Below are 11708 nucleotides of genomic sequence, written 5' to 3'. Positions count from 1 at the left end.
AGGCTCCCTGCATGGAGCCTGCTTCTCCCTTTGCCTGTGTCTCTAACTCTCTCTCTCTCTGTGTTTCTCATGAATAAATAAATAAAATCTTAAAAAAAGAGCTATAATCTTGAATCAGTCCAGAGTTGGGGCACCATGGGCCCAGGCATCATTGGACCGGTAAGAGTCTCACTGTCACAGGGGATAAAGGTGCCTCAGACGGTGTAGGATCAGACTGAACACCCGTACCTGCAGCCAGGGCCCCAGTGGTATGAGACTCTGTGGTACTTTGCAGCTCTCTCCCCTACTACGCTGGTTTGAATAAGCCCCTGAGATTCTTAGACAATTCAAGGAATTGAGAGACATGCTGTACTTCTTGATAATATCAGTAGGGTTGAATCCACTCGAGGTGATCAATTGGGCCATAAGAGTTACCTGGTCTAGGTAAAACATAAAGACCAAATGCATGTGGTTTTCACCGCATTGCATAGAATCAGTCTTTACAAAAACCCCTGGCTGTTTTCATGTGACTCTCAGCTAAAGGAAGAGAAATACCTGGACAAGGAGTATCCTACTGAACCCTTGCACATGTGACTCTGTGGATGAAACAGGTGATTAGGCCTGCCTCGCTAATTTCTGCCTTAATGAGGTTATTTCCATCTGGATTTATAGATAGCATGGTTCACTTGCTCAGGTGTCTGAGGTGGGAGTGAGGAGGAGGCTGAAGATGAGCGACAATGGGAAAGAAATCTGTTCGCCTTCAATAAGACCACTAGACTGCCAGAGGGAGGCGACAACTACCTGTAGCAGGTACACTGCTTACACCTACCTACTCAAGGCAAGCCCTGAGCAAGTCTGATGGGGTAAGGGGGAATGTGCCATCCCCTGGGAATGGGCTGCAAAGGCACAGAAGCCAACACAGCAGTGGGGACTGGCTCCTCTCATCCCCCCACCTTAAACTGTGGGAGCATCAGGCTTGGGAAAAACAGCCGCCGGTCAGATGCACCTGGGGACGTTTCAGCATGTTCCAAGGTATAAGAATCAAGTTAGCACATACCAGTACAGCTTGAAATGGCAGATAATAAGCATTAATCTCCCTAATAAATTCATTAGTCAGCTGTATGGTCTTGAAAGAGGTTTGTACACTCAGATCATAAATTAAGCCATAGATAGACATTAACCTTCTCTGGCTTTGCTCTGCAAATCTCCCAGTAGCTCTAATGGGATCAAAAGTTTCTTGAGCCTTCCATAAGATCTAGCTTTCCTTTGCCTAATTACACTGATATAGAGCTTTGCAGAACATTTTTATGGTATAGTTAAAAAAAAAGTAATGCCTAATCTAACTTCTGTGGGCATATTTATTGGAAAAAGGAGTGATAAGGTACACAGTCATTTGGTATCTATTTCTGGGAACAGATATTCCCTAGGCCATCTGCGTAAGGAGCTTAGAAGATCTATCCATCACTCATGTGACACTTCTTTCAGGGTGGGCTCCTTTCATGCCTAGGGCCATGGCCTCTTGGTCCATAAGGCCAGCCATCTGGCCAGTTATCTTTCTCTCTGGATGCTCCAACTCGTATTCCCAGGGTAGTGCAGTATCTCTCTTACAGGGTTTATTTTTTTTTAATGTAAACCCAACCCAACATGGGGCTCAAACTCATATCCCTAAGACCATGAGTGTGTGCTCTACCAATTGAACCAGACAGGTATCCCATAGGATATTTTTTAAGATTCTATCTATCTTATCTATCTATCTATCTATCTATCTATCTATCTATCTATCTATCATCTATTTATCTATCTATTTACTTACTTACAAATAAGAGAGACAGAGAGAGAGAGAGTGCAAGCATGCAGGGGGAGGGGCAGAGGCAGAGAGAACCTCAAGCCAACTCTGTGCTGAGCTTGGAGCCTGATGTGGGGACTCGATTCCGCTGCCCTGAGATCCCAACCTGAACCAAAATCAAGAGTCCAATGCTTAACTGATCGAGCCACCCATGTGCACCCAGTATAAGGTATTTTTAAGCTTAATTATACAACATCTAGCCAACACTTTGTATTCCCTGGATATAGAGTGCTATGGACTAGCAAAGCTTAGAGAGATACCAGGAACTCTTGACAAAATGGCTTTTCTGCCATTACTCTGCCAATTACTCCTCTCTCTTAATCCCTAGTCTTTTTTTTAATTAAAGATTTTTATTTATTTATTCATAGAGTCAGAGAGAGAGAGAGGCAGAGACACAGGCAGAGGGAGAAGCAGGCATCATACAGAGAGCCCGATGTGGGACTCGATCCAGGGTGTCCAGGATCACGCCCTGGGCTGTAGGCGGCACTAAACCGCTGCGCCACCGGGGCTGCCCTTAATCCCTAGTCTTATTTTTCCTTCCCCTCTGCCTTATGCTGTCTGCTCAACTGAGAAAATCCTACTTTTGCTCGCTATTCTCTCACCTCTTCCCTCTAAATCACAGCACACACGTTCAGAATGCTCACCTCTCCATATTCTCCCTCAACTCAACCCCTAACCCCTATCCCTTCAAAATCTGCCATCAACTTCTGCTATTTACTGAAACCTTTCCAAATGGTCCCTTGTACTTTCTCATTCCCTCTTCTATTTCACTTGTTAGCGTCTGGAGATACAGAGCGTTTGCATAGCAGAAATTGGTTCTAAAATAATTCAGAATTTAAATCTTCCAGGCAGCTGATAACCACCACCAAGGGGCAAATGAGAGCCATAGCAACACGTTGAATGTCTTTGTGACAGGCATGATTTTAGGTGCCTGGGGATATGAGGGTAAACAAAGCAAAAAATACCCTTACCTCCTAAAGCTCACATCTGGTGGCACAACCGATTGATTTGTTTAACTGTTGACTGTAGCCAAACCTTTTAGATTTTTATTGAAGTTCCTTGAGAGTAAACACAGTGAGACTTTGTACTTATAAACATAAGTATATACATATAAAAGTATAAACATACTTTTTAAAAAGTTAAGGTAAAAGGGTGCCTGGGTGGCTCAGTTGGTTAAGCATTTGACTCTTGATTCCAGCTCAGGTCATGGTCTCAGGATCATGAGGTCAGGTTCCATGCTGGGTGTGAAGCCTGCTTGAGATTCTCTTTCTCCCTCTTCCTCTGCTTCTCCCCCTCTTCCTCTCTAAAAAAAATTAAGAAAAAGAAAAAAAACAAAGAAAGGCTTTTTTCCTTCTGTGTTTAGATGAATCCCTAATAATAATAATAAAAAAGATGAATCCCTAATGAAAACATAAGTACTGGTAGTTTACTGAGACTGTGATTGTCAACAAAAGGAAGATCAACAAATGCTTAGATCATTGATGGTATCCTGCTGATGGATTTACCCTTCCAATGAATTTTTTAAAAAGTAATCTCTATGTCCAATGTCTGGCTCAAACTCGTGACCCTGAGATCATGCTCTATCAACTGAGCCAGACAGGTGCTCCTTCTAAAGAATTTGTAATAAAAAAATTTTTAAATAAAGAATTTATAATAGAAGCTAAGATCCTTTGCATATGGAAAACTCTTATTTTACACAGTTAAACACACTTATCTATAACTGCTTATTGGTTTTTTACATTTCTCTATGTATTTTTCCATATTATGAATGCAAAATATAAGTTTTTAAGGGCAGATGACAGAAGAGAGTGTAGATGTATTTTCAATCCTTGGGTCTGCTTGTTGCCTGAACTCAGAGGTGACAGTCAAATATTTAAGGACACTTACAGTCATGCCTTGATCATTCAGAACATATATCAGCTGAACATAAGTCCCTGAGTGACTCCTAGAAACTGTCTCCTCTCAACCAAAGGAGAAAAAATGAAATTGAATATGCACATATTAGTAATCTGCAAATATGAGCACCAAAGTGTTTTTTGATTATTTATTTACTTTTGGCCAGCCTAGCATTGCTGAAAATTAAAAAGTGTGTGCATTTTCCAGTTGCCAAGGCTTTCCCCTCTGTATTGTATTTTCATCATTTATATAATAAGCCATCATACCTTCCTGGCCCATGATGGCCTCTGAGTTTGCAGGCCCTGAATTCGAAGCTTTCCTAGATCCCCCCATTTAGGTCTGACATTTCTGGTTCTGGTTCTCTCTCACTGCCTGCCTAGCATTGTGCTGTTTCAATAGGACACAGCAAGTCCATGGGAGACATAAGTTAAATATATTACTTTTAGATGCCTCTTAAGCTTCATCCTCTCTCCTTCCAATGATTTGGGTTCTGGATTCAATTTTATTGGTGATCATGGCAGTGACCAATTTTTAAGCATATTTGAAATTTTAAATCTAGACATTAAGAGCAATATGGGCACAGAAACTTCTCCCCTTTCTTCATCCATCCTGAGTACTTTAACTTTCTTGTGATTGGTTAGATAGGGCTGTTTCTGGTTGGTTGTGCCATGTGTCTGTCAGTCTAGGACAAAAAAGCAGGATTCAACTGCATTGTGGGATCTTAATGATCTGGTCTGGTGTGGCTCACTTCTTAGGGGATGGTTTTGGGGGCTGGGGATGAAAAGGGAAATGGGAAATTGTTCAGTTTCATATCATGTAGAACCCTGTTGTCATGGCCTGCGATACCACACTGAGGCAGCCCAAAATTATCCTCAAATTTAAAAAACTTTTTTCAAAATGTGTTCCTGGAGCCACCTGAACAGTAGGTTAAAATGCAGATTCAGCCACCCACCTGGGTGGCTCAGCGGTTGAGCGTCTGCCTTTGGTTTAGGTAGTGATCCCGAGGTCCTGGGATTGAGTCCTGCATCAGGCTCCCAGTAGGGAGCCTGCTTCTCCCTCTGCCTATGTCTCTGTCTCTCATGAATAAATAAACTCTTTAAAAAATGAAGATTCCACTCAACATCACTTGGCATCAGGGAAATGCAAATCAAAACTACAACGAGATGCCACCTCACACTGGTCAGAATGGCTAAAATTAGCAACTCAGGAAACAACAAATGTTGGTGAGGATGCAGAGAAAGGGGAATCCTCTTACACTGTGTGTGGGAATGCAAACTGGCACAGCCACTGTGGAAAACAGTATGGAGCTTCCTCAAAAAGTTAGAAATAGAAGTACTCTACAACCCAGCAATTGTACTACTAGGTATTTATCCAAAGGATATAAACATAGTTATTTGAAATGGTACATGCACCCCAATGTTTATAGCAGCAGTTTCCACAATAGCCAAACTATGGGAAGAGCTCAAATGTCCATTGACAGATGAATGGATAAAGAAGATATGGTATATATACATACATACATACAATGGAATATTACTTAGTTGTCAAAAAGAACGAAATCTTGCCATTTGCAATGATGTGGATGGAACTAGAGGGTATTATGCTAAATGGATTAAGTCAGAGAAAGACAAACACCATATGATTTCACTCATATGTGGAATTTAAGAAACAAAACAGATGAACATAGGGGAAGGGAAGGAAAAATAAAATAAGATAAAAACACAGAGGGGGGAGAACCATAAGAGACTCTTAACTCTAGGAAACAAACCGAGGGTTGCTGGAGGAGAGGTAGGTGATGGGATAGGGTAACTGGGTGATGGGCATTAAGGAGGGCACTTGATGCAATGGGCACTGGGTGTTATATGCAACTGATGAGTCACTAAAATCTACCTCTGAAACTAATAATATACTATATGTTAACTAAATTAAATTTAAATTTAAAATGTTAATATATATATTATATATATATTATCCTATCAAAGATTCCTATCAAAGCTGTGCTCCAAATCCCTGTGACCCACTTCAGAATTTGCCTGCAGCTATGATGGATGATTCTCTGCATTGATCTCTTCACCATTCTGCCCGAGGTCTTTTTCTGGGTTCAGAGGAGTATGTTAGTGACACAGAATTCAACCCTCAGCAAGACAACCCTCAACTGAGAAGGGGAAGGAGCCAGAGTACACACCCTAGCTTCTCCAACTTCAGTAGGGCAATTCTAAAGGAATGTTTTTCATGGTCCTTTGGAGGGTTCCTAGCGGGACTGAGCCCTGGCTACCCATGGCAACAACCAGCTCATTAACGCAGTTCCCTGTCTGGCTTTCTTGCATACTTGTGTCTCTGGAAACCATGAGTCCAAGAAATTGCCTACATCTACATCTTTGTTTCACGGGCTCCCTTTGGGAAACTCAGAGTGAAGAGCCTCACCAGACAAGAGGTGGTCGAGTAATAGTGGGTAAGAGACTTTGACACTAACTGCCTGGGTGCACATCCAGGCTCCACCACTAACTGGTTAATAAATAGTTAACTAGATATCAATCACTCTGAGCATCAGGTTCCTTATTTGTAAAAAAAAAAAGGAGTAACAATAGTCATTACCTCATACAATTGTTGCAACAATTAAATCAGTTCATACATGTAAAGTGCTTCTAATAGTGCCTGGCACATGGTAAATGTATAATAAATGCTTGCTATTATTATTATCTAATAAATCAAAGTTTCTTGGGTGGGGCCCAGAAATATGCTTTTAAAATAAGCTCACCAAGTGATTCTCATGCACAATAAAATTTGAGAACCGCTGATTTAGAGACACACCCCTTGACATTCCTGTTCACAAGAGAACATTTTAGGAAGCTTACTCTATCCCGGCAGATAAGCAGCCAAACGTCTTTTACATGAGAAGGCTTGAGAAACAAAAAGTGGTGGTATCACTGTTCAGAGCATTGGAGGAAACAATAACAGGTGATTCCATGCTTTTGGGCTCACCAGGAAGTGAATTCATCTCTTTTTTATCACACAGTTTTAGCCATATTCCCATTGACCATTGGGTAAAATAAGTCCTAAAACACACTAGTCCTTTCAAACCACAGAAAGTCATTCCCAAAGTATGGTCAGGCTGGCAGTGTTGCCCATGATCAGTGGGGAGTCTGCTGGAGACTCTCTCTCCTCTCTCACGTGATTCTCTTACAGGCTAACAATCAAGGGTATTCTTGAAAACCTCTTTCCTTTTGTTGCCAGTGAGATACAAAAGGCAGAATTTTGGGGGATGTGTTTCTTTCAATCAGATACCAGCAAATGTGGTTTTTTAAAAAAATGAAATCTCTACCCTGCTTAGTACTTTAATCCTGCTTAGTAATAATAGTGACTAATGGGCCCCAAAGGTAAAATGTCCAAGGGTTATTCGATGAGCCTTGTAGGAACTCTCCTGAGTTTTGCAATACAGGGAATATTAGAAAAATGTAATTGTTTATCCATAGTAAGTCCTAAATATTTCTTGCATCTAGCTTGGCAAGGCATCTCACAGATGACATTCTAGTATTTGAGCCCTCTGGCCCAGAAAGAGTATAGAACAACAACAAAATGGAAGAAATGGAGTCACTTAGGAAATTTTTGGTTATTTCTCAAAAGAAAAATTATCTTAAAAAGGCAGAAAAAGGGGCAGCGGGTGGCTCAGCGGTTTAGCGCTGCCTTCAGCCCAGGGTGTGGTCCTGGAGACCCGGAATTGAGTCCCACATCAGGCTCCTTGCATGGAGCCTGCTTCTTCCTCTGTGTCTCTGTCTGTCTCTCTCTCTCTCTCATAAATAAATACAATCTTAAAAAAAAAAAAGGCAGAAAAAAGAGTGAAATGAATAGTTTGCTTTAGGTACATGGATTCTCCTTCTGGTGCCCACTGAGACTTACAAACTGTGTAGGTTCATTTCACCTCTTTTTATCTATCTCTGACTTTTTGGCCCATTTTCTGACTTATAACCAAAAGAATTTGGTGGTGGTGGTGAACCGATTTTTCTAGGTTATTTCTGGGATATTTGAGAAGATCTCTACTATTTGAGTATTATCTTGTTTGATCTTCATGTTGTCCCTGTGATACATCATACCTTCATTCTACAGATAGAGAAACTGAGGCACATAAGTTAAATGACTTGTCTGAGGTCACATAATAATGAGGAGAATTCAAATCCAAGCAGCCCAAGTCTTCACCTGCTGCTGCTAAATAGTGAAACACAAGATAGTGACTACTAACAAACAATTTCTTTCGATAGCAGATATAATGATAACATTTAGAAAATACTAGGACAGAGGTTAGATCTGAAATTTGAGATCAATTTTAAAATTTTTTAAAATTTCAGAGCAATTTTAGGTTTATGGAAAATTTGCAAAAATACAGAAAGTACCAGATATCCTTCACTCATCTTCTTCCAATGTTAACATCTAACCATGGCACATTTAACAAAAATAAGAAATCAGGGCAGTCCCGGTGGTGCAGCGGTTTGGCGTGATCCTGGAGACCCGGGATCGAGTCCCACGTCGGGCTCTCTGTGTGGTGCCTGCTTCTCCCTCTGCCTGTGTCTCTGCCTCTCTCTGTCTCTATGAATAAATAAAATAAAATCTTTAAAAAAAAAGAAAAGAAAAGAAATCACACTTAATTCGGCTACAGACTATTCCAATTTTACCAGTTTTACACTAAATGTCTTTTTCCATTCCAAGATCTAATTCAGAATACCATGTTGTGTTTAGCTGTCATGCCTTCCCCAGACCAGTCCAACTCATGAGAGTTTCTCAGTATTTCCTTGATGTCTATGATCTTGACAGTTTTGAAGAGGACGGGGCATTTTGTAGAATGCCCCTTAATTTGAGTTTGTCTGACAAATTTTCTCATGAGACTGGGGAACTGGGTTTTGGGGATGAAATCACGAAGTGCGCTCCTGATCTCACTGTATTAGGCGAGGGTATGATATCAACATAGCCTGTCACTGGTGATCTTAACCTTGACATCCTGGTTAAGGGTGTGTGCACTGTCTTCTGCTTTCCGTGCTCTATTCATCGGAAGTAAATCACTGTTAAGTATAGCCCATATGCTCAAGGAAAGAGGAATTCAGTTTCACTTTCTGGAGTGAGGAGTCTCTACATTTATTAACTGGAAGTCTGCGTAGAAGATCTGTCCCTTATCCGTCCTTTATTTATTCATTAGATCATTTATTTTATCGATGTATACTCAGGGATATTAAGTTTACTCCTCATGTTATAATTCAATATTATCATTATTTATTTTATTGCCCAAATTACTTCAACTTTGGCCATAAGGAGCAATTGCAAGTTTTGTCCCTATGTCCTATTGACATGCTCAATTCCTTTTTGTGTGTGGGGGTGTGTGGGGGGGTGAGAATTTGTTCATTTTTAAAACTATAAGATGCTCCAAACTCACTTTCCCTGTCCAGCCCTTTCTCTAAGCAGCCTTGATTCTTTTTTTTTTTTTTTTTTAAGATTTTTGTTTATTCATGAGAGACACAGAGAAGAAGAGAGGCAGAGACAGAAACAGGGAGAAGCAGGCTCCCTGCAGGAAGCCCAATGCAGGACTCCATCCTGGACTCCAGAATCATGCCCTGAGCCAAAGGCAGACGCTCAACCACTGAGCCACCCAGGAGTCCCGAGCAGCCTTGATTCTTTATGTTGGAGATAGCCTTTAGAAACCAAGATCTTTTTCTTTTTTTTAAGATTTTATTTATTTATTTGAGAGAGAGAGAGAAAGAACAAACAGAAGGAGTGGCAGAGGGAGACAGAGAAGCAGGCTCCCTGCTGAGCAGGAAGCTCATTGTGGGGCTTGATCCCAGGATCCTGAGATCATGACCTGAGCCGAAGGCAGACACTTAATCACCTGAGCCACCCAAGTGTCCCCTAGAAACCAAGATCTTGACACTGGTTTTGTTCATCGCTTCTGGGTGTCGACTTCCAGGCCCTGTCAGCTGACAGAACAAGAAAACATACGTATGCATACACATGTTTGTATGTATGTACATGTATGTATACATATCTATATTTCTGTATCTAGCCATCTGCATGTACATATATTAAAACGCATGTTAAGGTAAATAAAATGCATATGTGTATATTAAACATATATTAATGTACATACCTTAAAATAAATGTGAATTTACACTGGTATGTCCTACTTTAATCCAACACCATAAAGCACATTCAGCCTTTCCCTCCTGGGTATTTGCAACTTCTTTCTCTGACAGTAGGTACTTCTTCATTCAATCCTGGTATACACTGCTGACCCATGGCTCTGCAAGAAACAAATTTACCTACTGGAGTAGGTATTTATGCAGAATTCTTTTTGCCTTTAGGCCTGCAGTACCCAAAGTTCCATTTTCAGAAGCTACTGTTGCTCAGCTCATTTTCCCTCCCTCCTTCCACGAGGTTATAGCCTAGTTTTCATTTACCATGACATTCCATTCTGAGAAGTGATAGATTTTTATAGTCCATTTGCACAAGGATTTGTTGAATATTAGGACTCCTGGAAGCCATGTAATGCTTTGTATGTTTTCCATGGATTTTAGTGTATTTATACATGAAAGCTCTATATATCATTGTTCAAATGGAGAAAAGCATCCATAAATACAGGAAAGCAAAGACAAAATAAAATAAGTCACCAGGGCGTCTATTGCCTGGAAATAACCATGGCCAAAATTTTAGATTACTTTCTTCTAGACCCATTTCGATAATAAATAAAAATGGCATTTTGCAATTCATATTATTTTGAATCTGCTTCTCCCCCTAAGTATATGACTAACATAAGAATTTTGATATTTAAAAATACAAATTAAAAAAATTTTCTCTCTCTTCCCCAGGAATTTCAGATTTGTAATTAGAGATGCCAGTAAATGCTATTATATCCCTACCAATAAACAACTGGGACTTCTCCTGACAACAAGAACTGATTAATACAATGTGTGCAAACATTAATTGATGGTGTGAATTAAGAATCGAATCCCCGTTTTAAAGATGTTATACACGCAGTGCAATCAAGGAAAGCATTTAACCAGATTTGTTCATGAATTTCATTGTGTGCTGTTGAATAGCTAATTTATAATTGCATTAGTCTGTAAAATAATCTATTAATAAAATTGGAAGTAAAATGGGGCATAGATTCATTATCTCCGTAAGTTGTGGATGCTCACTAAAGAACATTTTCCCTGCAAATGAGGTACAGACCTCATTATCATGCTCAGCAGAATGGGGAGTGCATCTTTGTCCTTTATTCTTCCCATGCTGAGTAATGTTCCAGCAACTCAACTAATTCATTAAAGTTAGTGGAAAACTTGAGTGCACGCTTAATCTTCTTTGGTGTTAATTAGTGTTGTTGTTGGCTTAAAAAATGGTTCATAACTTTCTGAACTGAAAAATCAATTGCTTATCAGCTTTGTAAAGGTAACTGCATTTTCTGCTACTAGCTCTTAGCCTTTGTGGAGAAAAAGCTGGGCCCTTGGGTCATCATTGCTTCCCATAAGCTTTGCATCCCCACTGCTATTTGCACTCATTAAAAGTCAGAATAAAATACCCAGAGAATCCACCTGGGGAATATTGTTAAGATTAGATTCAGAGAAATCTAAAAAAATCCACAACTAAATGGGAGAGGAGTGAAGAGCCTGAAGTGTTTATTCAACTAAGCAACCAACCAACCATCAATGACTCAGGACTGACAGCATGGCAGGCACTGCAAATATAGGGTTAATGATTTGGGGTGTCATGGCTGCACCACACAACTTCCAGCTGTGAGGAGTGGGGTGGGGGGGAAGAAGAGGAGTTAGAGGAGCTGGCCCTATATGCACTCCAACCCTGGGGAGACTGAGGACCCGATGCTGGGGGCCCAGACCAGCATGGTTAGCCACAGCAAGGCCCAGAGCAAGGCGGGCAGTGCTGACAACGTGATTTCCCACCCACCCAGAACCAGCCCCAAGTCCTGGTGGGTGTCCATGTCTGCCCCTGAGGT

At 40.7% G+C, this 11708-nt stretch overlaps 1 long non-coding RNA gene across 1 annotated transcript in view; it reads right to left on the bottom strand.

Annotated features, from left to right (window-relative positions):
- Positions 1–3071: 3071 nt before the first annotated feature.
- The window catches only part of LOC111091971, a 51131-nt gene continuing 42494 nt past the window's right edge, over positions 3072–11708 (bottom strand). Inside the window, exons 2-4 of the long non-coding RNA XR_005376931.1 lie at positions 9849–10001; positions 8110–8302; positions 3072–3128 (exon numbers count right to left, since the gene is read on the bottom strand). This is a non-coding gene — a long non-coding RNA (uncharacterized LOC111091971). The remainder of the gene's footprint in view (positions 3129–8109; positions 8303–9848; positions 10002–11708) is intronic.

Source organism: Canis lupus, chromosome 23, assembly GCF_011100685.1.
Source record: "Canis lupus familiaris isolate Mischka breed German Shepherd chromosome 23, alternate assembly UU_Cfam_GSD_1.0, whole genome shotgun sequence".
Lineage (NCBI taxonomy): Eukaryota > Metazoa > Chordata > Mammalia > Carnivora > Canidae > Canis > Canis lupus.
The sequence above is the reverse complement of the archived record's forward strand: the minus strand, read 5'-3'. Positions and strand labels throughout refer to the sequence as shown.